Source organism: Osmerus eperlanus, chromosome 12, assembly GCF_963692335.1.
Source record: "Osmerus eperlanus chromosome 12, fOsmEpe2.1, whole genome shotgun sequence".
Taxonomy (NCBI): domain Eukaryota; kingdom Metazoa; phylum Chordata; class Actinopteri; order Osmeriformes; family Osmeridae; genus Osmerus; species Osmerus eperlanus.
In genome coordinates this window covers 14,949,182-14,972,156 of record NC_085029.1, presented here as the reverse complement: position 1 = coordinate 14,972,156, position 22,975 = coordinate 14,949,182, and the positions used below count along the sequence as shown (strand labels likewise).

General features: G+C 44.3%; 1 protein-coding gene across 1 annotated transcript in view; it reads left to right on the top strand.

Annotated features, from left to right (window-relative positions):
• Positions 1–298: 298 nt before the first annotated feature.
• Positions 299–22,975, top strand: part of LOC134031681 (thyroid hormone receptor alpha) — an 81,192-nt gene continuing 58,515 nt past the window's right edge. Inside the window, exons 1-2 of the mRNA XM_062475387.1 lie at positions 299–791; positions 16,218–16,296. The gene's annotated coding sequence lies outside the window, so the exon portion shown is untranslated. The remainder of the gene's footprint in view (positions 792–16,217; positions 16,297–22,975) is intronic.

The window sequence follows — 22,975 nt, the reverse complement described above, 5'->3', positions numbered from 1 at the left end:
TTATGTATTTCACATTATTTTGTCTAGAAATGTAAAATAGTAGGCTAGAGATAATGAAATGATAGCCTATTTGTTTTCACTTAATATAGCCCAATTACTGCGCCGAAATGATGAAGCATTAAGTACTTCCCTTCTCCTCACCTAACCCCATCCCGTTCTCCTCTCCCGTCGCGGGTAATACAAGGTATCAGTCTCTCTTTCCAAAGGGAGGGGTGCGGTCTCTGTCCGACCGTTTATGAGGACAAGAAGGTGCGCGACGTTCCACGCGCCACAATGTGTGAGGCTGCCAAAGGATGATGAGCATCTCCTAACTATCGTTACCGAAAACAAACAGTACGACTGATCACGAATGGCTTTTGTGTGACAGATGCAGATGTGTTTGTATTTTACTGTTAGTCCTGTAGAGAGCGGTAGATAGTTTTAATAATTGTTTTATGCGGGCCCAGAATCGTGCGCGCCCCATACTGTACTAGAGGAGGGAGGAGCAATCATAGTATTCTCCTGATTCCATTTCCCTGTCGTGGCAACCCACCGAAACGCTTAGTGGAGCAAAACATTTTGCACACACCTCAAGAAATTTTCAAAATTGGGATAGAACTGTAACCTTGTTTTGAAGTCAAAGAGGAACTGACCGATAAGTATTTGACGGCAGGCTACGCCTGGTGGAGGACTTACCCCGGTAGCAGAGTGTATCACTACACTTGCGCTGGATACGGGGAACCCCTGACTTTCTCGCTATATTTGCAGTTTTAACAACGTATTCAAGTCCAAACCAACCGAAGAATCATAAGGTGGGTCACACATTTATCTCTAACGTCTTGCACGCTGCAGCCTATTTGCGTATCTGTCCGACGGCACCCTATAGCTTGAACATCGGCTGCATGGTTTGACAGATCAGGCAGCTACGGCAGGCTTCTCTGCTATGGTGGGTTGGATCTCCGGCTTGGCCTCCGATAGTTTGTTTGCCTGCATGATCACCATCACTACAGAGTTCCATGCTGTGTAGGCATAGTCATATCAAATTGTGTATTTAGCTAGTGTATTAGATGTGCTTACTCTAGCGCCCATATCGTCGTATTAAAACAGTGGTGCGCGCACGCGCGTACGTAAACTACACACAGAAGTATTCACTCTTACAGTCTGCGCGCAAATATTAGTCGTTTGGCCCAGGCCATGGTAGTAGTACAGTACTACTCTGAATAACTTGATAACTGTCCAACTTGCCAACTGAGCACAACTTGCCACACCTGCTCTAACACAGGTATGAATTATGCACGCAATTTTTGACTTAATCATTGACTGCCTGACAGCGAGGCAATCATGTAAATATCATCGGAATGTGGGTTATCATTTTTGTTTTATAGCCAATTTGACTCAGGTTCTAGACATTTACTACCAATTAATCTAGAATTCCCCCCCAAAATGGTCAGTATCATAAACAAATAACTGTACCCTATTAAATTGCAATTGCATTTCTGAGAGTTGACTGATGTAAAAGTGCATTCAGAGCACAATCAACAGTTCACGTTTTGATCTTCCAAGTCTTTCTCCTACCTGGTTTTGTACCAGACAAACTGACAGCTGGAGGCAAGAATGCACTTTCATATGTATCACCTATAAAGACATGCATACACATGGTCATCGAGCAGACAACTAAGTGTTTGTTTTTTAGCATGAAATTGATCAGACATCCTCAAGATTAAAGGTACAGCATGCTAGCAGGACCGTAGTCTGGTGTGGTAGCACACCCACCGATACATTAATAAGTAGTTGCTGGTTTAAAACTTTGTGCTTTTTGTCTTTGTTAGATGTTGATTCCTTGCTTACGGGGAGCAGCACAATAGAATGACAGATTTGTAAAAGTTTTGGTTGTTTTGCTGATTTTGGATCAGTTTTATCACAAGCAAATTAAGAATGGTCTGACAAACTTATTTAAATGTTTCAACCGTTGGCATGTTAAGTAAAAATAATTAATTTGTATGAGTTAATTTGAGTTAATTTGACTGCATCATGTTTGCATGAGACAATGTGTGACAAAGAGAGAGACTGAGAGAGAAAAAGAGAAATACAGAGAGAGAGAGATACATAGAGAGAGAAAGACAGAGAGAGAGAGAGCCAGAGAGAGAGAGAGAGAGAGAGAGAGAGAGAGAGAGAGAGAGAGAGAGAGAGAGACAGACAGACAGACAGACAGACAGAAAGAGAGCCAGAGAGCCAGAGAGAGAGAGAGACAGACAAACAGACAGAGAGAGAGAGAGACAGAGAGAGAGAGAGAGAGAGAGAGAGAGAGAGAGAGAGAGAGAGAGAGAGAAGTGGTCTGGAGGACCAGTCCTGAATTAGCCCTGTGTGACCTGGTCTATATACCGTCATCCCCCCCCCCCTCTCCCCATGTGTTTGGGATGGCTGGTGAACGGGGGGCCTGCAGGGGGACGGAGGGAGGTCACCTTCTCCAGCCGTCCCCAGCGTGGGGAACTTTTCTTTTTCTAACATGCTGTCTGTCTCTCTTCCTCTCTCTATTTTTGGTTATTAAAGGTTCTTATAATTGTTTTATTCTGCTGTCTTTCCCTCTATGTCCTGTGCCTCTCCCTTTCTTTCTATGGGTGCAGAATGCTTTGAAAAAAGATGGGAAAGAGTTCAGTTATATAACCAGACTGGGAGCTGAATCCACTGTATTATGATGTCACAGTGGTCTAGGCAGGCAGATAGAGAGAGAGAGAGAGAGAGAGAGAGAGAGAGAGAGAGAGAGAGAGAGAGAGAGAGAGAGAGAGAGAGAGAGAGAGAGAGAGAGAGAAAAAGAGAGTGTGCATGCTAGGTACAGTAGTTCTTCAATAGTGAGAAAGTGGCAGAGATGTTAGACTGGGAACTAGATGAGCTCAGTGTTGTGTTGACTCTCTCCACTTAGCAGCCAACACGTTCTGTAATATTCCAAAAAAAAAAAGAAAAAAAAAAAAGATATATGCCTTCTCTTTTAGTTGACCTTTAATTCTTATCCTTTGCTGGACGGTAGCCAGAAGCCCTACGTGGTCTACGTCTACATTTAATTAGATTATATCAACCATATGCCATATGCTTGCAGGTTGGTTTCCAGACTCCGGTGAAGAAGGCACACGCATTCAACTGAAAAATGTCATCAGATGCATGTAATTGAAATGAAGCGCAGCCATTCAGAGCACCGCATCCGTCATGTCTGACTACCTGTTCGTACGAATAACTCCACAAGCCATTTAACTGCATGACAAGATCATTCAATTGATTTCAGATACACTGTACTATTGTATCAGCATGACTGCATAATAATTTAGATTGTACACAAGATTCTTTTAGCGTTTGATGACTATTTTCTCACTGGCCCATGTTGGCAAATCTACGCTGTAGTTGTGAACTGAGCTACAGATGCTCCTAGAGGCATGGATGTTTGTGTTTTCAGTGTGTGTTGTGTTTCAACGAATAAACCAGATAATTACAGCATTGACACTACCCTTGTTCATTCACATGAATGAGTAGGACAAGATTGTGGTTTAAGCATGCAATATTTGAATTGCTTATTTCAGTTGGAAATGCCTTTTAATGCAACACCAGAACTGAGAAGGGGGCAGCATGGCCTATTGTTTATGTAGCCTAGTTAAGCTGTTATGTTGAGAAACACTGCAGGAAACTGTGGTTATTTGTTGGTTTGCTGTTATTTCAACCAGTTTTTGATTTTGCACGTGAAGACCATTTTTGATTTCTGAGAGGTTGTCCTTGACTACTGTGATCTTTTTCTTCTTCTGTTTATACTTTATGAAGTGCTTAAACAGTCAAAACTGGACGAAACTGGACTTTTTTGTGTAAATAGCTGGAGGGCGTACATCTCTGGGACTTCTAGCCGTAGATCACACATGTGCAGGAGTTTTTTGTAAATGTCAGATGGAGGAATAGATAATCAGATATTACATGATTAATAATGCCTTCTGGAGTTATAGATTAGATTAGCTAGGTATGGAAATCTCCGGGGTAGTCATGTGACCAGTGTTTAGGTTGAGGCGGAGGGAGCAGATGCAAGGCCTCTTCACAGCAGGTTTCTTAAAACAAGAAGCGAGGCCAATCTTGTTGTTCATGCAAAAGACCAGCTGAGACCATGTGTTGAATCATCAGTCTGAAATCACCTAGTGTAACCTTTCGTCTTGCATGCCACTTAATTACCAGGCTCATTAGTGCATAAAATGTAAAATGCAATTACAGTAATAGTGTGTGTGTGTGTGCGTGTGTGTGTGTGTGTGTGTGTGTGTGTGAAAAAGGACAGACGGGTGCCATGGTGATGTTCAAACAGTGGGAGCTGAACTTTGAGTCCGTTTGCAGCGTGATCGGAGGGCTACGAAGCGTCCCCGCTGATAAGCACGGCGTCCTGTTGAACATGACGGGGGATTATCAGCGTGTGTTCTGACGGCGGTCAGCCCAGGCCACTGGGGGCCCTGGTGTCTTGAAGATAACACACACGAGCGTGCACACACGCACGTACACACAGCCAGCTCCCCGTTCCCGTCCAAAGGTCTTTTGCAAACGGCTGTTGTCTGTGTCATTGTCTGTCTGCCCCTCAGAGCTGCTGTCAATCCGTCCTGCGGTGTCTCTCGCTGCGTCTTCTGTTCCTGGTGTTGTTGACGCGCCGGTGTCTCCTCTGGAGTGTTTTCCATGCCGATCGCTGCCCCAGCCTGCCCTCCCCTGTGACCTCCAGAATGACGGAGTTCTTCTCCCCGTCTCTAACCCCTGCAGCCCTCTGTGTCGTCTCTGAATGACCCGCAGCAGCCAACACCCGGCTCACTGCGGGAAATAATAACACATAAACTTCACTTTCCGGGAGATATGAGGCCGTTTTTTTTTTACACAGCCTCACTTTTCTCTCAGCGACACCGGCCAGGCAGGCTAGCTACGCTACTGGCAAGCTTACTTACAACCTCTTTCATGATCAGGAACACTTGGCTGGCCGACCAGGGTGGTTTATTTTTGCCAAGTCGGAACGCTTTTACGAGTTGGATCCCATCTGACACTGGTTGGCACTGGCCTGCTTGGGTAAGCAGTAAGAACTGTGTGTTTTTACGCAGTAGAACAGAAAGGAAGTCGGGACAGATTTGCATATGCGCCAGGGCTGCGGGAAATACGTTTGTTAGTTCTTTTTTATGTGCTGGGTGTAGCGCTGGTATGATGATTTGGTGTTGCGAGATAGGTCTGCTCTCAGTGTAGTTAAACCCAGCAGCATATCAGTGTCATTACTCCCTGCGGGAATCTTAATCTCATATACCAGTACAGAGGCCCAAGGGAGAACATTCTGTTGTCATTAAAACGGTTGTATTCAATCGAAGCAGGATCCATTCTGTATTACCATACTAATGAGATGATTAAATAAAAAACGAGACATGCGATTTAGTTTTTCTCTTGAACAAATTATGCAGCATTGCTTCTTAAACATTCCAACAATAAAATTGTGGAGGGGACATATGGTTGTAATCTGAACTGGTTAAAGCTCATGTAAAATTGACTTAATCCAAGGTTTTGTAATATCAATGAAATGCAATACTCTCACAGGCACTACGTGTTCCACTCCTCACTGTAATGAAATCAGTAATTGCCAGATAGGCCTAGCTGTTTAACTAATATCTCTGTACCCTCTCTGTACTTCCACCTGTCTGTCAGAACAATTCACCACTTTCAGAATTCATACTGCATCATATCTCTTAAGGTAATGAATAACCCTACCCACTACCGCGCTGCACATAGGTGTTCTCCAAGAAACGCAGCTACTGTACTCAAATAACACAGATTCCCAACGGGTGAAATGAATGCGAGAGCTATGGTTAAGGAGCGCTGTGTTTTTATTGGCTTGTGTTCATGATCTTTCATACCTCAGGACATTTCTGAGAGCGCGCTCTCCCAGGAGCCCAGGATTTGGTGGATCCACCTCTTGATCGTTCTCTTTTTATTGTGCCTTTTGATTTCGAAGGCTACGACTTAAACCAGGCCCCTGTTTTGATCTGTATATGTCTTCATTTGCCAGACCAAATAAGCGCTCTTTGTTGTGCAGTCAACCCTCAAAATAGAAGCACACAGCTTTTCATTAAAGCTATGGCTATTCACCCACGACAGCCCCTGGAATTAGAAGCATAGGGAATGAATATGCCCTGTGTGAGTGTGTGTGTGTGTGAGTGAGTGTGTGTGTGCTTTTTAGAGCGGAGCACATGGATGTATGTGCATAGTCGGGCTAACACGAGTCAAAGAGGTATCATACCATGTTTAGATAATTGATCATGTTTCAACCTGCTCCTTCCACATGTTCCACACTACATGGCAGGCTTAGCGTGAATGCGACCCAGATTGTGCTGGCATTCCTTCCTCTCTTCCCAGTCCAAACTCCCAGTCCCTGGTAGCGCTCCCTGGGGACATGGGGGGGACTGGGGACCAGGTCAGCCTGAGGATTGACTTGTTCACTGTCCCCGCAAACCCTGTGGAGCCCAACGCCATCCATTGAGGTGGACCTGTTAACGGTCACCTGTGGGTTTGACACAGGACACCAAAGTGGAGATCGTTGCCTATGTGTTGCAACACCGAGAATCTCCCGGCGCCCTCTCTCGCACACGTGAACGGGAGCTTGCTGCGTTACCGTGCGAGAGCGTGAGACAGCGCCGGCAACCTTGTTTACATGCACCAACGCTCTAGATACTGTACGTGTACACCGTGCTCATTACTGCATGGAACTCTACTGATACTGGGGGGGGGGGGGGGGGATGCAACTTAGCCCACTCAACTGGATGTCCTCTGAGGTTCCCCAATGAACAGTATGCTGGGAATGTGTAAGGGCCTCTGGACGGCGCCCCCCCCCCCCCCACACACACACACACACTGACAGCCCCACACACTGGACCATATTGTTTGTTGGCGTTGTCTTCATTGATCAAGCTGCTGCTGGTGTTGAACCCCTCGTCATTTATCATCTTGTCTTGATCCTTATCTCAACCCCCCCCCCAAGCACACCTGTTGCTTCACGCGTCAGATAACGAAGGCACGGCAGGGCCTCTGGATTTCTTATCTTTTGTGTCTCTTTTGCACACACAAGTGTGAGTGTCTGGTGTGTATCTGGTGCATCTGAAAGTGTGTGTGTGAGTGTGTGTCCTTGCAACCGTGCATGTGATGAAGTTATCATGTAATCCCATGTGTGTTTTGGGGGGGACGGGACGGAATGCATTTTTTGTTTGTGGTGCTGTCACATAGAACGATCCACATACAATATGCAGTTCCCATTCACCATCTCACGATTCCATTGAGCAGAAGTAGTTTAACAATTACCTACCTACCTGCGCTAATACACACCAGCTCTTCGTTTACTAGACTATGATGTCGACGGAGGTATGGACAGAAATTATCTATTCCAACGCTGTTTGGTTTATTTTCTTGTAGCTCGGTCTATTGAAGCTTCCACAAACCTGAGCTACCTGTTTAGAGATATGTGAGGCATCCTTCAGCATCTCTGCCCAGAATAAGCTCTCCCGCCTGCGTCAGATGGTAATGTGTTTTTTTAACTACGGCTTCACGAGGTATTTTCACCTGAGGCGAGAAGCCACTTGGATATGTTCCAAGGACATTGAGTACAGTCGAGTAGAGAGGATGCTGGCAGAGGACAACCTGGGAGAGAAACCCCACCGCCTACTGTTTGTCTAACTAGTGAAGGAGAGGAGAGGGAGAGAGAGGGAGGGAGAGAGCAATGCCAGCTGGGACGCCCTGATCGGCCATCATAATGCTCAGTGCCTCAAGGGTGCGTGTGCACTGTGAGACTGGAGCGCACACACGTGTGTGTGTGTGTGTTTCTGTGTGTGTGTGTTTTTGTGTGTGTTTCTGTGTGTGTGTTTCTGTGTGTGTGTGTGTGTTTCAGTGTGTTTGTGTTTGTGAGAGATACAGTACTATACAGCTGAGTAAGCATGAAAGCAGTTTGATTGTAGATAAAGTTCAGGGTTGTCAGTCTACCCATGGCTGCGTATTGGTTTGAACTAGTAGTTTTGTTTTCGATTTAATGTAGACCAAGAACAAGTAAGGTGTGTGTGCATGCGTGCGTGTGTATTTGGGGGACAGGGAGTGTACAAGAGGGGTAAGTGCCTGTGTGTTTTGTTCAGTAATGTCTTATTGAGACACTGAGATATATAGTTCAGGGTCGTTGGTCTCTCATGGTTCCACTGTAGTTGGGGGGGGGGAGGATTCTTGGTAGTAACCTGAACTACCAAGCATGATGCGATGGTTCTGTGATTAGTGCCCGGCTGTGTAAGATAGGGCAGTGCCTTTTCCTACTCTCTCTCTCTCTGTCACACACACTCACACACACAAACATCTTACACACAAATGTTCCATGCACAATGTCAAACGTGCAGGCATGAGCCTGCAAATCTAACACCCCTCCCCCCCCACACACACACACACCAAACCCTCCTCACTATCATGCAGTCCACACACACATCATCTCACATGGTGCCGCGTACTTGGACTCCACCCCTTGGAACAGCGAGTATGAAACACCACTGTGAGCCCAGGACTCAGCTGGTACACTCAGACGTTTTCCGAGATGTTAGTCTGTCACACACAGCCCACTGTGGCTGAGAGCACTGAAATATGAGCCACACACACACACGAAACATACACATGAATGCACTTACACATAATTTTTCATGCAGCGCACATCTCTGTTTGTACAAGGACGTCTAAACCGTGTCGGGAAGGCACGGACCAGGGATCAGGTACACATTCCCGCGGACTTCATCTGAAATGACAGTTCGGAGCGACTGTTTCCTATCAAAGGGATAGGAGCGCTGGTGGAGGCCTGGACAGGGAGTGTGTGTGTGTGAGGGTGGGGGGGGGGTCTGTGTTCTGCAGCACGTCCCTGACCTCCGGCCAGGTTGGGCCCGCTCCAGACGACCCTGGGGAGTCCCTCTCACCGCACATCTGGAGTCTCCACGACGACAAACCCGTCCGCCCGGCTCACGCAGTCTCTCGCTCTCGCACTCACCAACGACAGTGTGTGTGTGTGTGTGTGTGGTTGCGGGCGTGCGCGTGTATGTGTTTTATGTTCCTCTTCCTGATACGTTTGACTGCGGTTGTAAAGAGAATTGTTTCATTGTTTTTCATGGCATGAGTGCGCTGCTATTTGTCAGGCATTGATAAACAATGGTAACCTGGTTTCTCGGCAACCTACCCTGCGAAGTTGCAGGCTAGCGGTTATTCGAGAGAGTGCACAGTTTAATGTTGCATAAGCTTGCATAAAGACTGCTGTGGTCTAGTTGTAGGAGTGTGTGTGAACACTTGCTCTGTGTGCAATTCATGTTTGGGTATATGTGTGTGTGTGTATAAGTGTCCATTAAGTGTGTAACTTATCTAGTATGTTGTTGTTCCAGCGTGGGATGACAATCCAAAATAATTGTAGTGACACTCGGGCCTGTCCTTACCCTCGGATCAAACACACCCGCTGCTCACAATCTTAGGGGATAATGTGATCACTGACCTTTACCACAATTTCATTAACCAACTCTGAAATTGTTTCCTAAATTTAAACATGTCATTATGTAATGATGTGAATATATCACATGACAATCGGGAGAGAGTAAGTTGTGTATTATTGAACCAGCTTAGTCAAGATGTATAGATACGCAGGTCCACATAAGCACATGCAAATGCACACTCATACACACACACACACACACACACACACACACACACACACACACACACACACACACACACACACACACACACACACACACACACCCATCATACATACACACACACACACACATATACACACAAAGCCTTTGGCAGTTGAGCAGCTCTGATATTCACAATATTTGCAGTGATAGCAGTGGTCTTTGCAGATCGTTCTGTACATTGCCCCCGTATCTGGACCTCAGCCTACTGTGTGTTATAGAGTTCAGATAGAGGGAGTCTGATGGAGAGGTAATTGGGTCAGGCATCTGAAAAACATTCATTCTCCTGAGCGGGGTGTCAAAACGGTATTCCACCTTACTCTGCTTCCTCACCCCCCCTCCCCGCCTCCCTCCCATCTATCTCTTTCTTTCTCTCTCTCTCTCTCTCTCTCTCTCTCTCTCTCTCTCTCTCTCTCTCTCTCTCTCTCTCTCCCCCTCTCTCTCTCTCTCTCTCTCTCTCTCTCTCTCTGTCTGTCTGTCTGTCTCTCTCTCTCTCTCTCTCTCTCTCTCTCTCTGTCCTCTTGACTGCAGCGCGAGTAGAGAAGTGTTTTACTTGGCATGCCTGCGAAGGACGGGCCCCATTTTGGTTCGGCCCCAGCTGATCAATGTCCTCTATGGGTTACATTTTCTCTGTTTTTGTGAGTCATCACTACGGCTAATAGCTTCGCAGAACAGACTATAAGCAAAACCTATAGCCTATGGGTTTTGGCAACTGTTGCATAGATGACTTCCAGGGAACGCTCAGTCGTGAAGTCTAAGTCTTCATTTTCATACCTCCCAGCATGCTTGTTTACCCAACACCACAAGCTACTCCTGATTTACACCCACAGATTAATAGGGCTCAACTGATTTCCATAATATGCAAACAAAGGGATTTGATTCAGTAGTGAGGTCTGGCAAACTTTCTTAAGCCTCACTGTGCTGAGGCCTCGCTGGCAATCAGATCACCTTCCTCTGTTAAAGACATAGAGAAAAGAAATGGATACCTGGCCATTTGAGTCAAATGGCTGTTGGCCGCAAATACTCAGGTAGAATTTGCATTCAGTGGTCAGTGGCTTCCTTTTTTGGCTCCGAGGGGTGGAAAGAGATACAGCGTTCCAGCATTTTGAAATACATCCTAAAAGCATCAATGTCACCACAGGAACCTTGGAATACCTCTGGTCATCCAGTATTCCTCCACTAAGGGCTGGTGTTTCTTTTTGCAGAGACCCAAGGCAGATTGAATAGAGACTGCATTATCTGAGCCACATCAGCTGTAGTTACTGGCATTGTTTTTAGCTCTGCTATATTAGGAGCTACATTTCAATCTGCTGTGGCCGGATCATCTGTACTGTATTTGGAACACACACACACACGCACGCACACACACACACACACACACACACACACACACACACACACCTAAGGAAAGACATCTCAAGTGTTTGTAAGTTCTCAGCTACAGGTTGGTCTCACTGCCATTGACGAGGGACCTGTTATTTTAACGAGGGAGGGTCAAGTTCAAGTTTGCCTCTCTTTGCTCCAAATGTGTCAAATAAGGTCTAGATAGAATATCTGTTTCTGTCTTTATCTATCTCTCTTTTATCTCTACCTCTCTTTTTCTCCAACTGCTCTCAGTACAGATCTTCTCTTTGCTTGTGAAAATAAATGAGATAATGATGTTGACTTAGCTCCTGAGACAGCCTGTTCCCTTTCACTGTTGATCTGACACACACAAGCGCACGCGCACGCACTCACATTCGCACAGAATGTGCACAATGCCACAGAATGCGCAGGGGAGTCTCTCCCTCGAGTGACAGGTGACCCGAGGCCTACAGCATCTCAGGCGACCTCCCCAGCAAGCTCGATAAGAAGCTACCGAACAAGGTCGGGAGGCTATCAACACCGTGTGAACACTTAACTCCTTCCTGCTCTGCCTCCCTGTGTTCCGTAGCGGAGCAGAGGAGTGCAGCGGGGACTGGGCAGCTGGTCCGCTAATCTAGCCTGCCTGTTTGAGCGTCGCATCCCTGAGAGACTAGCTTTAAGGGCGGAGGGATTAGCATGTGCGCCAAATCAATCGTCATACCCAGAAGAAAAGAAGATTGCTGAAATGAGCTACCTCCCGGAAATGAGTCTCTGCAGGTTGGGATGTCTGACAACTCGAAGGCAGCACAAAGGAAACGCGTCTTAAAGGCACGTTTGCTGCAGTCCAGAGCCGAAAAGCTTGAATTCTTCTAGGAATTCACTGTAAGATGCTTGTGTTGCCTAAAATGGTTTTGAAAGAACTCGTGCACGCTGCCACTTGTAGGCACAGTGGGTTGCCTACAAGGTTTCAGTTACTCTAGAGGGTATTACATTAAAAACTTAGCAAAAGCAACTGAATGTTGAGTGTTTTGAAAGTCAGAGGAACAACTGAAAACAATTCCGGTATTATCTAGGTCAATAGTTTTTTTTTTGCATTGGATTTTGAATCTACTTTCCCCACTGTAAAACCCATTCCGGTAACACTTTATAATAAGTCAACGCTTTTTGGCATTTACTAAGTGTTAACTAATAGTTAGTTAATTCTTTATAAAACATTTTGAAACATTAACAATACATTATTAAATAGTTAATAATCTTATTATTAAACACTATGTTGATCATTAATAAACACTGTTAAATATTATAGATTTTATTCATAATACAATTCATAAGGTGTTTGATAACTGCATTATCATACTTTATAGACAGCTTGTTAATATAGTTGCAAACCAGTAGTTTAAAAGGTGTTAGTGGTACATGAGCTGCTATAGAAAGCATTAGCAAATGGTGAACAAACCATTGACATTACCTTTACAAAGCATGAGTAAATAACTAACAACATATTTACTTATGTCTTTAATTAATGTACGCCAAGTCGAATACATTATGTACACCAATACTTAGCAGATATCTTAACAACTATTTTATAAAGACTTACTAATGATGCAACTTCTGATTAGTAATGCAAGTTATAAAGCATTCACTAACTGTTAGTTAAGGCTGTTGCGTGACCTAATCTAAAGTGTGAACTATCTCTGCCTTATTAAACATTTATAAGTTATTTATTAAGGTATTCTTGTCCATTCTCGAACCTCACATTCACAAAGGCTGAACATACGTTTCTCAAAAGGAAACAGACACAACACAATGTGATACACAAAATTACTATTTTATTGAAGTAATGACAGGCATGTGTCTTACTAACTACTTAGCTCTAACGCTACTGTACTAGCCGAGAGTGACAGCGGTCGATAAGTTAAAACCTCAGTTTGATATTTCCCGGTATGACCGAACGGTCGAGGTTAGTAAGTTGTTTATTATATGTCATTTTTAGCTCTTTTCATTTAAAACATGTCGTTTTGTCCATCTCTACTCAAGTCTTCTCACGGTGTGTTTCAGGTGTTAGCACCTAGCAACCAATCTGAAATATGAGCAACCAAACCTAGCAATCTGCCTAGCGCTTGTCGTTTATCTCGTGTTTCGTGTTCACACTTTTCTGCTCTTTTAGAAAGTTAAGAATTTCCTCGTCGCTGTTGATGTCTTCACTGTCATCTGGTTAGTAAAACTCTTCGATCTCGCTCATTTTGAAGATGACATCAGCGGAGGGCAATAAGAATACGTATCAGACCGCAGATGAGGTCAATACGCGCATAGATATATATAAAGACTTAATACGCGGCTGGCATGACTACCCATTAGCCAATCAGAACGCTCGTACTGTTGTTGCAATTGAACCAATATGCTGTTCTTATTGGTTCAGAAGACGTTCTCAAAAGAGTTGTTGATATGTTGCCTTGGAGATGTAGTGACGTCACCAGTACAAGTGCAGCTGATTGCTCTGACAAGATGGCGTCTGCTCCAGATTCGCCGTGTTTGATTTGGGATCTTCCCACGTATTGTTGTAGTATATAAGAAACCAAATGTTTACTCTTTGACAGGTCAGCAAACGCTTTGTCGCCTCAATTTGTTAAAACGATTTGAACGTTTTAACAAATCTCTGCTTTCAAAGGCGTTTGCAGACCTGTTGAGGAGTAGCTAAACATTTCCAGTTTATTACAGACATTTTTGGAAAATAAAATACAGCTTTGGGTAACCAACTTTTATACCAATTCTACTGTATTGCTTCTTAATGGAAATAAAATACTATTTTATTACCCAGGTAAATAAATTAACAGCTATTTCTTTTAAAAAACCAAAACACAACATCTATAGGCCTATAGTCTTTCTATAAATGCTTAATAAGGCATAAATAGTTCACACTTTAGATTAGGTCACGCAAAAGCCTTAACTAACAGTTAGTAAATGCTTTATAACTTGCATTACTAGTTGTGTACTAGAAGTTGCATCATTAGTAAGTCTTTATAAAATAGTTGTTAAGATATCAGATATAAGTGTACATACTGTATTTGACTTATTTATTTGTTATTAATGTATTTGATACATTAATTAAAGACATAAGTAAATATGTTGTTAGTTATTTACTCATGCTTTATAAAGGTAATGTAAATGGTTTGTTCACCATTTGCTAATGCTTTCTATACCAGCTCATGTACCATTAACACCTTTAAACTACTGGTTTGCAACTATATTAACAAGCTGTCTATAAAGTATGATAATGCAGTTATCAAACACCTTATGAATTGTATTATGAATAAAATACATAATTTTTAACAGTGTTTATTAATGATCAACATAGTGTTTAATAATAAGCTTATTAACTATTTAATAATGTATTGTTAATGTTTCAAAATGTTTTATAAAGGATTAACTAACTATTAGTTAACACTTTGTAAATGCCAAAAAGCGTTGACTTATTATAAAGTGTTACCCACATTCCTGTACACATCTTCAAAAATATCTATTGTCGATTGTACACTGTATTTACCTGCAGTAAACATTTGTAACTGACAGTGTGCTAGTGTGCTAGATGCTGTGAAGATGCTGTGAAGGATATGGGGTGTAAACAGTGGGATCTTATGTCAGCATGGGCAGAGCCACAGTGTATTCAAGTGACCTATATAGCAGACATACTGACAGTTCCGCTTTCCTATTTACTACCAGACCTGATCCATCCAGGCTGGTCCTGAACTTGCTGAAACCCCCTCATCCTCTGTGTGGAACACCATAAATCCCACAGACAACAGGTTATCCCTGGGAGTACTGAGGAAGAAGCTCTCTCTCTACAATCCCAACATGTAGTTGGTTCTTTTTACTTGCTCTGTGAAGTGTGAACCAGTCCAGTAGCCATCAATAGTCTTCTGTGCTCATTTTAGTGACATCACCGACCCCTTTAAAACTGGCCATTCTACATTCAGCACCAAGTATTACAGAGTTTAGAAAGTTTGTATTTAGTTTTCTTAAAACTAAGTTAACTGAAATGTCTTTAAGTCTCTCATGTCTCTAATTAGAATGTTGCATATTATTAAGATACACAGTATCTTTGAATATCAGTAAAAAAATAAGAAGAAGTGTCTGATTATTTTCCAGATGTGAGATAGGAGTGGACTTTCTCTCTGAACCTGCCAAATCAAAGTAAAAAGTGAGCTTTCAGGTACAGAGAGTGTGCCAAAGACACAAAGCAGAACTAGCTCATGTAGAGTACTAGAGGATGGAGCGGCACAGTAATATCGACTGGGAGATGCAGCTATAGAAGAGTCTGAAGTCTGAAGACAAAGTGTCAGTTGAATCAAAACACAGCGCATTTAGTCATTTAGCAGACGCTCTTATCCACAGCACACCTTAATAGTCCTCAGATGGCCTCGCTATGAATCGATGAAGATTGCCTTGTACCAGATTCAGTGGTTCTCTCAATTATGCAATTTCTACAACCAAGTGTGTACAGTATGTAGTGAATCGTCTTGAGTTAATTTGGAAAAGAAACGGGTTGGTGGGGGAGGTCCTGCCAGAGCAAACCAAGTACATGAACATATAAAGCTGCATTCATTCTGCTTTCTAGTTTTTCCCTGTGAGGAATAAAAATGAATGATCTCAAGGGACATAGGGGAGGAGAGCGCTTCTAGGAAAGGGCTTCTTTTACACATCATTAGTAGACATATTAAGCATAATTCCTTCACTGGGACTGCATACATTCCTTGCAAATGCACAGTCCATCCAGAGAAAGTCATAGGCTGCCTACCACATATTCACTCTTAATTCCTGGACCGTCCAAAGCCATAGGTTAGTCACCTCATTTGGCTAAAGGATTAAGTGAGTAAGCTTCGGAGGTAAGCTGGTCACATGAAGTCCAGTGTTTGTCTTTTAGATCCATGTCTTTCTCACTGAGTGATTGATCCTGTGTGTGTGTGTGTGTGTGTGTGTTTGTGTGTGAGGACATCTGATTAGGATTTATGCATTCTGTATGGATCAGCCGATTACTAGTAAGAAGAATTCCAGTATAATCAGTTCTAACTTAAAGCATTGCGAGCCCACTGTAACTAAGCTGAGGACTTTGAGCTGTTTCCATGCAGAGATTAAGTACGTTTCATGAGTCCTCTCTTTCCTCTGCAGGCTCTGTGTGGTGGATGCAACCTCTCGTACCGAAGTCTGGACCCTAACTCCTACTGCTAGCCTAATACCAAGTATAGAGGTGAGTCCTTTTTCTTTTAAATTGTTATTTATTCATGCATTTATGTTTATTCTGCTATGTGTATGTAGTATTTTGGGAGTATTTACAGAGCTTCGATGTTTATGTGGGTTGCCAAGGTAACTACATATATGTTTTTTTCAGAGGTAGATAAATATGGCTATAGCTTCATGCCATGTCACTGTAGTATACAGTTACATAGGTACAGTACCCCAGTATAGAAGCCTGGATAGGTGGGTGTGTGTGTGTGGTGGTGGAATGTGTGTGTGTGTGTGTGTGTGGTGGTGGAGTGTGTATGTGTGTGTGTGTGTGTGAGCGTGTGTGTGTGTGTGTGTGTGTGTGTGTGTGTGTGGTGGTGGAGTGTGTATGTGTATGTGTGTGTGGTGGTGGAGTGTGTATGTGTGTGGTGGTGGAGTGTGTGTGTGTGTGTGTGTGTGTGTGTGTGTGTGTGTGGTGGTGGAGTGTGTATGTGTGTGGTGGTGGAGTGTGTGTGTGTATTCCAGAGCAGTGTATATCCTATGTGGCATGTGTGTGCAGGTATCAGGTTTGGTTGTGTGTAAGCTCACAAGCTCACACACAAGCTCACGGACATGTACGTATCCTACACAAATGCTCCTACACAGATAGCATACTGGAGCTATCTTTGGCCCTGTGTCACCTTGCTCCCCCCCCCCCCCCCAATCAGTCTGGCTTACAAGTCGGTAAATTATCACATTGGAATTAGCGTGGTGCCACAACAGGTGTGGGTGTGTGTGCGTGTGGGGGGGGGAGGGAGGGGGGAGGGGTTCTGGCGGGCACCCAATAGCGTGGCGCAGTCCCCGGACCTAGTCAGCACTCTACAAGAAGAAAGATGTCTCTCACAATGCCGAACAGGCACTTTCCTTCCTCCTGAAGGGGTCATATGTAGAGTACAGAGAGCGTGTGTAGAGGGAGGGAAGACGGGAGAGGGGGGAAGGAGGGGGGGGGGATTGGGGATGCAGGAGACGTTCACAGTGAGGACAGACTGAGTGAAGCGGTGGTGAGCTGAGGCTCTGCCAGGAAGACGAGAGGCCTCTCTGAACACAGCTATGACACAGATCTTCTCTCCCACGTAGCTCAGGTGGCAGAGCGTGCTGGTGCTTACTGCCCATCTGTCATGCTTGGCACTAGAATCACCGGCTTTCTCTCTCTGTACAGACACACTCACTTTGTCTCTCCGTACACACACACTGGGTAAACAGGCCTTGGAGTTGTGAGCAGTGTCTGGTCTTCAGTACACGCCTAGAGAGAATGCAGAACTATCATGTGAGTTTTTACATTTACATTTAGTCATTTAGCAGACGCTCTTATCCAGAGTACAGGGACATTCCCCCGAGGCAAGCAGGGTGAAGTGCCTTGCCCAAGGACACAACATCATTTGGCACAGCCGGGAATCGAACCAGCGACCTTCTGATTACTAGCCCGATTCCCTAACCGCTTAGCCACCTGACTCCCTCTTTTTAGTCAGTGTCTGTTGCCTGGTTCTACAATTCTGTCTGAACATGTGGCAAATAATCCTTGTACTCGTTTCTGGACCACATGAATTGTAAACTTTGACTTGAATTTGTTAGAAATTAATTTCTCAGATGGGTATTTAAGCCTCCTATGCTTAGTGGAAAAAACTCTTTATCGCTACACTGCAATGTGGGGAGACATTGTGACATTTAAGCCAGAGCTATTACACCAGACAGATTCAAACATTTGGGACGTTTCATGAGATTGTTGTTGCTATTTCTGCTTGTGACATTTGAACAAGTCATTGTACCTGCAAAAAACCCTGAATCAATCCCTACATTTGTGCTGTTCTACAGTAATCTTATGGATTGTCAGGAAATGATGTTACAAACCATGAAACTTCGATAGTACATTGAAACATAACATACTGTGTTTCCCCCGCAGACTGTTATGGATTTTTCTTTAGGCAGGCTTGATAGTGTTGGACCGGCAGAAATGTTTTGACAATGCACAGTTGCTGCATGGCATGGTTAAAAGGAATCATGCACCAGTTACTGGACAGGTGATATCTGTGTGAATGTTACATCCTCTGTATCAAACTCTAAGCTGTCGACATCAGCTTAGGATGCACGCTGCAGTGCTGCGGCGCTGGGTTGAAGTGTGGCAAGACAGAGATGATGAGGGTAGAGGTCCCTGTGGTTTCTTCGACGCCTCGTGTCATTCAAGCGGAGGGAAACGGCCTCACCCACTCAGAAGCGTGAATGACACAATGTTTGACTCTTTGTTTTCTCTGATTTGTCCTTAGTTTCATCTATGAACAGCGGTATTAAAGCAGGCACCATCTGGGGTCAAACCGAGTGCCAGGTGAACGGTGAAACGGCAGTTGGGGAGGGAGCGAGAGAGAGAGAGAGAGAGAGAGAGAGAGAGAGAGTGTTTATGGTGTATTTGTCCGCTTTCAATGGTCTCTATTATGATAAAGCAACTTTTCATATCCCTTTTTGCATCTCAAGAGTTCATGGGCTTTGAGATGAGATGACAGGATGAGATTGTTGTGTTTATGTCGTGCCTGGAGACACTGCTGAGGGGAAGCTGACTAACAGTGTGGGGGGGGGGGGGGGGGGGGGCATGTATAGTCCTGAGTTTATGTTTTTCTGTTTTTAGATCACATTACATGTTATTACTGTTGTTCTGGCTAATTTGACACTCGGCCAGTCTAGTTTCGCCGCCTGAAAGCAACTTGCAGAAGAGAGGTTGACTCTGTGGGCTCTGGGTGTGCAAGACCTTGTGCGGTCTCTGTTGGTCTCATTCTCATTCAGTCTCAGTCTCTTTGGTCAGCTTGCATCACTACATTGACTTCCTGTCATGACTGGCCTCCAAATAAGATAAACAGCAGTGGTTTGCCAAGGGAAATATAAGCTATGGGAAATTTTCTGAACATAAAATTGTCTTAAACAGAAAACAAACAGGGGTACATTCTTTCTATTTTGGATATCATGGGAAGTGAAAAAAACCCATATTGCACATCGTCACGGTGAGACGTTGTTACATTCAAAGAGTCTGTCACCAGCGCTCACCCTGCTCTCGTTCTGCCCGGGGGACCACCCCTTACTTTTAACTGTCATTTACGAGGGCCCCTTTAACAGTGTACAGAGCGACTGCTGCTGAGTCGTTGCCATGGCGAGGTCCCTCTCCTGTCCCCTGTCTGTGCTGGGATATTTGTTCTTCCTTGACAGGAGGAAGTTGTTCACAGTTGTTTGCCGTACGTATGGCCTCTGTGGGACTATTTAGAGAGGTTGGGGCCGAACTGAGGTTACAGGCCAATAGCGAAGCTAATCAATGCCTCTATTGGATTCTGCATGAGAACGTTAACTGAACTGAGTTTCGATAATCTTAGAATTGCATCCCTGAAACGTCAGACTTCTCTGCGAATCCAAAAGATTGACGCTTCGTGCTTCCTAATTTGAAGTATGCGTCCGTGTTGGCAGAGACTGACAGCCATTTAAATTGGAGCGCAGCATTGGGGTGCCTTGTCACTACTGACTGGCACGTTTGGCAGCCCCGTCTATAGGTTTCACACACGCATGCTGTGATAGACTGCTGGCGTCCAACCACTCGGAGGCAGCTGCTGTAGTTCAATCCACAGGGATACGGCACCTGGAGTGTGACGATAGGACAAGGACACATTGGCTGTTCAAAGAGTGGTGAGGCCACAGGCCACTCCCCACTGGGCAGGGCTGCTCACTAACAGGTTGGAGTTGTCTGTCACGACGTGAGGTGGGGTTGGACCCAAACGCAGGGGAGTCGGCAGGCATGGCAGAAATAAGGGTTTATTACAACAACAAAAAAACCGGGACACAGACAGGGTAACACGCAGCGACAAAGGGTAATGCTAAGACAAAGAATGGACACAAAACAGGAGCCTAAATACACAGAAACAAACAAGACACAGGTGGACACAATGAAACTAATGAGAACTCAACGAGACACAGGTGAAGACAATGAGACAGGGAAGCACTAGGGCAGGGCAAAACCAAAAACAACAGGGGGGCACGGCTGTGGCCGTGACAGTTGTCCATCCAGAACATGTTATTGTCACGAGTGACTTGACCTTTTGTGACCCCCATTTGGAGAATGACGGGTGGTTGGATTTGAGGTGCACGAGCCACTTAAGATCGAGTTGCGTGGAGGTATCTCATGTTGTAGTTGGTTTGTTATGAGTTCGTCATTGATAAAATGCAATATTTGAATTATTTGCAATAGTTGTATTCATATTATAATTAAAGTCAGTTTAGTTAGACTTTATAATAATAATCTGGTTTTTTTTTTTACAGGGGATTTGTTTCCATAAACCAGTGAGAGTAAAAAGAGTTAGAGTTTTATATAACAACGTAATTACATGTCTTATCAAAAAATTAGACTCAAATTGAAGCACAGTATTGAGAACAGAGCAGGGCTGAATCAAAGCACTTAAGTTGTCTTCTGCCAGTGTTCCACTGAGCTGATGTAATAGACAAAGGACAGCTCATACAACTGTGAATGCTCCACTTATGCTGCTCCCAGAAAAATCAACTGGTTTGTTACGGTCAAATCAACAGCCTCTCATCTCGTGGTTGGTCATTTTAAAACACGGATTACTTCTTCCAAGGCATGAATTCCTCTCTGGAACATTAAAAAGTCTTCACAGAACCATTCATATTTCATACATTCCATCAAATCTTATGTTACGCCTAATGTTCTACATTTTTTATTTAATAATACTTTAACAAGCGTGTCCCTTATAAACGCGGATTATATGACCAGCCTGAGACTTATTTCCCCTCCAACTGATTTTGTCGGGAGGTGTCAGTTGAAGTGTAGAGCAGGTGCAGAGGTAAACCTGAGATCCCACACAAACAGTCAGGTAACCACATTACAATCAGTCTCCTGAACCTGTCATTCAGCAGAGAAAGGGATCCTGTTTAAAATGTCTGTGATTGGACAAGGTTGGGCTGCTGCACTCTCGTCTGTGTGTTTAACTTTCTTCTCTTTGTTGGTTTAACCATATAGGATTCTAGATAAGGCTTTTATGGGGGTGATAGGATCCATATGGATAATACACTGCTGTGTGCTTCAGTCCCTCTGGGCTGAGGACAAAAGAGTCTCTCCTCAGTTTAATAAGTAACACTCACTTTAGATAAGTAATGCTAAAAGTCTGGAAATACTCTAAAGTAATGGGGCCATTTTGTCTGTGGGAAAGGACATGTTAGAACATTGATCAACAACCGTTGATTGTGGTTGGTTGGTTTTAGCTTGTATTGCTCCCGGGGCGAACAACCTGCAAGCAACTTACGGTATTTCGCGCTCAAATTTATACATAATTTTGGGGAATTAAGAAAGTGAAATGGGGAGATGGGGGGAGAAAGAGAAATGGAGTTGGAGAGAGCATGAGAGTGAATAGAGGAGGAAGAGTGATGGAGTAAGAGAGAGAGAGAGAGAGAGAGAGAGAGAGAGAGAGAGAGAGAGAGAGAGAGAGAGAGAGAGAGAGAGAGAGAGAGAGAGATAGATAGATAGATAGATAGATAGAGAGAGAGAGGGAGAAAGAGAGAGAGAGAGAGAGAGAGAGAGAGAGAAAGAGAAAGAGAAAGAGAGAGAGAGAGAGCGAGAGAGAGAGAGAGAGAGAGAGAGAGAGAGAGAGAGAGAGAGAGAGAGAGAAAGAAAGAAAGAAAGAAAGAGGGAGAGAGAGCGAGAGAGAGAGAGAGAGGAGAGAGAGAAAGAGAGAGAGAAATAAAAATAAAAAAACAGAGGGAATGAGTGGCTGCTAATGGTGGGTGGAGCCGGCCTGGTCTGAGTGGCACATTCCATGCAGCTCGTTATCCACGAGCAGTCGGCTTCCTCGGCTCTCTCCTCCTACAAGGTGAACTTTGGCAGGCTCCAATAAATGGCTTCTCACTCGGTCATTGCGGCACGGGGAGACAGGGAAGTGTATTCAGCGGCCTGGAGGAGGAAAAGAGTGCTCAGATAAAACACAGGGTCACACAGCCACTGGCCCCTCGCGGCCTGAACGAGCCAGGGGTGCGTCGGTTTACAGTTTCTGGTTGGAGTTTAACGAGCGTGTGGGCTACGGTTTCTGTCTCTTTATGTGTACTCTATCAAAGAGAGCTAAATGGAGGAAGCAAGCCACTTTGCACTGTGGATTTATTAAACCCCACGATCAACACAACACAGGCCAGGCTTGCCACTTCGATGGCCGCATGCTCATCAGCACACACACACACACATGCACGCACGCACACAAAAACGCAGGTATTTTCCCACAACCAGTCCCTTTGTGAATATGAAGGGAGAGAGGAATGTATTACTGTGGTATTTGAGCATTCTCTGGATCAATGAGCCATGTTCTTCACGTTCTCATTAAAAAAGGGCTTCATGTCAGAAGGTTGTAGCTCCTGCTGTTATTGTTTATTACTATTATCTAGAGGGGCATCTTATCAGAGGGTGTTGCATTGCAGAGCAGATCCATGGATGAGTACCGTTCAAACAAGTTTGGCCTCTCTCTCTCTCTTTCTATCTCTCTCTCTCTGCAAAGTTAACCATTCTCCATGCAGCCAGCAGTTATCAGACTTACATAACACTTCTGCCATTTCTGTGTGTGTATCTACGTGTCTGTTTATGTGTGTGTGTGTGTGTGTGTGTGTGTGCCTAAGCTGCGGCTTTCCTCCTGCTGATCTCA